Here is a 5,811-nt window from a genome sequence, read left to right on the forward strand (position 1 = left end):
TAATATATTTATGTTTATTTCAATATGAAATGCTGGTTCTGAGTTACTGGCCCTGTACACTTATTAATCTTTTCCAATAAAACTGAAAAATTGACTCTGTGGAACAGTGGACTACACTTATACTATTATTTTACATAACCATGGAATACCATTAAGTACTCTAGTTTGAGAAGTACTGAGATGATGTAACCAATCACCAAGACTGCATACCAAAATCACAGATAAGTGAAATTTTTGTCTTCAAAAGTCAATTTCTCTCTATGTAGCTTCAGAGTTTCAATAATAGTCTACATTTTGCTGCCACAAAGTTCCACTCTTTGATCTTTAATAAAAAAATAGAAAATGCCTATATGTTGGTTAGGATTCTCTAGAGAAATAGGATCAACAGAATGTGTGTGTGTGTGTCTAAGGAGATTTGTTTTCAGGAATTGGCTCATGAGATTATAAGGCTTATAAATCTAAAATCTGTGGAGCAGACTAGCAGGCTGGAAACCAGAGAAGAACCAATGTTGTAGCTCAAGTCCAAAGGTCATTAGGCTAGAAAACCAGAGGAGAGCTGATCTTGCAGTTCAAGTGCTAAGGACGTCTGCTGGAAGAGTCCCTTCTTGGGGGAGGTCATTTTTTTATTTTATTCAGACCTACAACTGATTGGATGAGGACCACCCTCATTACAGACCGCAACTACCAATTTAAACGTTAATCTCATCCAAAAACACTCTCACAAAATCACCCAGAATAATGTTTGACCATACACCTAGTCACAGTGGTCTAGACTAATTGACACATAAATTAACCATTACAACCTATTTTACATGTTTAAGTTGAAACACACACACACACACACACACACACTGTATTCAAAGTAACATATGGTGGAGAAAAGAAAAAGGCTTTAATTCATGCATTTTGTTCAGTATAACACAAGGAAGAAGCTGGGGGGATTGTGGGCCACTATTAATGTGAAATTGTGTATTAGCTGCCAAGTTGATTTTGACTAGATAACACTAAGAAGCAGTTCCACTACGAGGTTGTTATGATCAAACAAGCATGGAAAGAAACTTTCTTATCCAAACACAATTTTATGAGAAATTATTGGAAATATATGTGATCAGAAAGCGAACACACCAAAAACAACCTCAGTTTATGTAAAATAATTTATCTAGAAATCCAGTGATAAACTTCCACACAGCTGAGCAGGAAATGATGAGCATTCAGATTTTTAAAGTAATTTGTTTATTAGGATTTAAAAAACCCAGGTACCACATATTTAGCATCTACACACTGAATGTTTGTCTCCCCCAAATTTATATGTTGTAACCTAATCCCCAGTGTGATGGTATTTGAAGGTGGGAACTCTGGTTGATGGTTAGGTCATGAGAGAAAGCCCTAATCTCATGAATGGGATTAGTGCCCATATGAAAAAGACTGAGAGAATTTCCTCAACCCTTCGACCATTTGAAGACACAGCCAGAAGACAGCCATCTGTGTACCAGGAAGCAAGCTCTCACCAAACACTGAATCTAATGGCAGCTTGATGTTGGACTTCCCAGGTTCCAGAACTAAGAAATAAATTTCTGTTGTTTATAAACCACCAAGTCTATGGTATTCTTTTATAGTGGCCCAAACAAACTAAGATACCTTATATCAGGCACAGGACAAAAATGTGATATAATTTACTCACATGCTCTTCAGTGAATTGATAAGAGAACTGAATAAGAACTAGATAATGTTTTTTCATTTCTGGTCCTTAGTTTTTATCCACACAGCAGACCCAATCTTAAAATACATCCATCCTCCTATACCAATTCATTATAATTTAAACAGAATAACTAACAGTTGGGATTACTGTACTCATAGACCAAATTTAATTTGAAGGTATTTATTTTCATGTGTTGATTTTACTTGTTCAATTTATTTTCCTCAGATTGATCTAAAACATCTCAAGCAACTGAGCCAGGCAGAGAATATATATATAGATCTCATACTGTTATCTTCAATGATAGTGACAGCCAAGATCGAATTTTATTGAACATAATTTAGCATTGACTGGTTAACTACACAAACTACTAATCTGAAGCAAAGATATTGCCAGGCTTCTTCAAATTAGAAACAAAATTGAATGTCTAGAGATTACATCACAAATTGGAACTGTCTTGGAAGGCAGTTCAAATGTAAAAATTAAATAAATTATCTAAATTCAAAATATTTGATTCCATTCATCACAGTGACAGAAGCCAAGCATTTTCTCCTTCTGATCATAATGTTGGAAAACAAATTAATTTTAACAGGTAATTTCACGAAAGGCATGCCTTCTTAGCATTACCTCCTTTTACTCCATTAAAAGTATATTTTAAAAGGGGTTCTTGTAAATAATGTGGCAATAAATAGAGAAGTGTATATATCTTTTTGAATCAGAGATTTTGTTTTCTTCAGGTAAATTCTTAGAAGTGGAATTACTGGGGTGTATGGTATTTCCATTTTTAGTTTTTGGAGAAAACTTCTTACTGTTTTCCATATTGCTGCACCAATTTATATTCCTAGTATGGAAGCAACTGAAGTGGCCATCAACAGATGAATGGGTAAAAAAGATGTGGTACATGTATACAATGGAATATTATTCAGCCATAAAAAATTTTGCCATTTGCCAAGGGCCAAAAAATTTGCCATTGTAAAAAAGAAAAAAAATCTTGCCATTTGCAACAACATAGATGTACCTAGAGAGTGTTAATGAGCCAGGCAGAGAAAGACAATTATTATATGATTTTGCTTTTATGTGGAAGCTAAAAACAAAACAAAACAAAATGAACAAAGCAGCAATAGACTCAGACACTGAGAAGTGACTGGTGGTTACCACAGTGGGAAGGATGAAATAGGTGAAGGGGATAGAGAGGTACAAAATCTCAATCATAATATAAATTAGTCATGAGGATGAAAGTACAGCATAGAGAATATAGTCAATAATTCTGTAACAGCTTCTGTGTTGACAGATGGTAACTAGCCTAGTTGCAATGAGCATTTAGTAATGTCTACAACCGTTAAATCACTATGCTGTATCCTCAAAACCAATGTAATATTGTATATTCAATAAAAATTTTAAAAATAAAATAAAAGAGGTTCTTTGATGATTGAAGTGGCACTTGCATGCAATGAGCTTCGGGCACACAATAGGCCCTCTACAGATACTTGCTTCTAGTAATAGAATGGACATACCCTACTTTGGTTTCCAAAACAGATTTAACTGTAGGGAAATTTTTCATCTTATAAACACCCAAGGACTACTTTTTTGTTTACTGCTAGAAATATGCCTTATCATGAAAGCAGTGCTGAAATTTCCACCAGGGACCCCAGTCAACAATTTTATTTTGTCATCTGAATTGCTGCTTTTTTACTCCCATACCATAAATCATTTTCCCTTAATATACCATAAAGAAGTTACCTAAATGATGACACCCAGGAAGAAATTAAAATTCAGAGACCTCCCAGAAATTGGTATTTCCAAAGTAACAGAAGTTAATCTTGCCATTGTTCTGTTTTTCTAAAGAATCACAAACATCAACCCCACAGCTACATATTTGTGGCCCTGCTAAATTTGGGGCGCTAATTTGTGTTGGGGGTTAAAGTTGAATGAGACCATTCCCTGCTCTCTGGGCTCTGTCTTGCCCATGGGTTTCATCCCCAGGAAAGTTCACTATGGATTCAATGTGACCAAAGAAATGATAGTAAAACATTCTTGGGGTGAAAGGGTTGTACCCAACTTTATTTCCACAGTGGCAGGTCAATCACTAAAATCCCGTTCACTCAGAGCGCGTCTGCATGCAGCAAGCCTGTCTCTGCCTCTGGACCCTCTGTCCTCACAGCCGACCTCTGGGCCTCTCTGCCTGCACAGTTGTCCCACACAGCTGTCGTCTGGGCCTCTGTCCTTGGTGCTGCCACCACTCCAGCCTCTGCTCTGTTCTCCTGCAGCCTTGCAGCAGTGCCACTATGTCAGCCAGACCACTGGGCGGAGCTCTTTATTATAGAGTCAATAGCAATGTATTGCCCACACGTGTGTAGTGATCTAGCTGACCAGGGCCAGGTGAGAATCCTGGCCCCAGGAACCTTCATTCTATCCATGGCCCCCAAAGGATTCACAGCATAATGAGAGGGCTCCATATGTGCTCATTATATATGACAGAAGTGCTACAATGGAAATTACGGCAACAAAAGGCTCTCAAAGGCCCAGGGCCTGCCTGGAGGTCTGACTTCATCCTGGACTGATCTCCCTGTCACTAACCTTTCCCAGTCACAGTTGCCTTCACTATTACTTTAAAGCGTGCCAAGTTTGCTCCAACCTTAGACACTTACACTTCCCCTGGACTCTTCTTCCTGTGAAATTCACAAGATTGACCTGTCATTTACATCTCAGCTCAAATGTTCCTCTTCAGAGAAAGCATCCCTGACTACCTGATCTTCAGTAACTTACTGTATTAGTTTACTCCTTCCGCTGTAACAAATTATTACAAACTTGCTTAGACAACATGAATTTATAATCATCCAGTTCTGTAGATTAGAAGTCTGACATCAGTCTCACAGGTGTCAAATGTCAGCTGGGCTGTCTGTGTTCCTTCGGGATAATCCTCATGAGAATCTGTTCCCTTGCCTTTTCCAGCTTCTAGGACACTTCATTCCTTAACTCATGGTCCCTTTCTTCCATCTTCAAAACCAGCACTGTTGCATCTTCTACCCTTTGTTCTATCATCCTTTCTCTCTGACCAGAATGTGGAAAACTTCTTTTTTAAGAACTTGTGATTAGATTGGATCCCCTGAATGATCCACCAGGATCTCCCCATCTCAAGGTCCTTATCCCTAATCACATGAAAAATCCCACTTGCCATGTGAGATAAATACCCACAGATTCCCAGGATTAGGATATAGACATCTTTGTGGCTCATTATCCTACCTGCCACACCTACCCCTCCCCTAGTCTCTCTCTATTTTGTTGTATTTTTTCTTGTTATATTTTATAGCACTATGTGACATTCGCTTGCTTATTTATTTCTTATAATTTACATGTTATTGTGTATTTCTTCATAATATGAATCCCCCGCATTCTGTGTATTTCCCCTACACTACTCTGTAATCAATCTTGAGAATAAGAATTTGATCTTTAATTGCAGCAGCATCCCCAGCCCCTAGAGTGGCTGATGTAGGCACTCAATTAATTGTTGTTAAATGAATAAATAAACTCAACTTTGATAACTGGTGTAAGCTTTGGAGAGGAGATACTGCCTAAATTAAGTCTTACAGATAGGCAAGGAGATCCTTGGGAGTGGAAAATCAGGGAGTGGATTTTTCAGCAAGTGCAAGAGAGAGCAGTCACTGTAGAAGAACACACCTTTGAAGAAATGGCCAAAAATGAGAAAAGCTGGAAAAACTGAATCAAAGCCAAATCACCAAAACCTTTTCAGACTTCATCTTGCATGTAATGAGAGCACTGAAGGATTCTACATGAAGGAGTGACTTGATTAGCTCTGTCTTTAGGAAGACACTATGCTACTGTTGTCATTGTCAAAGAAAATTATTTGGAGGAAAGCCAAATAGAAGGCTGGGAAGAGAGTTTTGTCCTATCTTCCAAGATTTTAGCAGGTTAATCTGAAAAATGAATGAATGCCAAAGTGTTAATAGAAAATTATTAGTAAAAAATCCATCTTTCCCTCTAGGTACTGTGCATTGTAATAGTTGACCACTTGAGATAATTTTATACTTTTCCCTAGCAAGTGTAGAAGATTTTTGGAAGCATATTGGGCTGCCTTCTTAACATTTTCTTGAACT

This window comes from Manis pentadactyla, chromosome 1 (genome assembly GCF_030020395.1).
Source record: "Manis pentadactyla isolate mManPen7 chromosome 1, mManPen7.hap1, whole genome shotgun sequence".
Lineage (NCBI taxonomy): Eukaryota > Metazoa > Chordata > Mammalia > Pholidota > Manidae > Manis > Manis pentadactyla.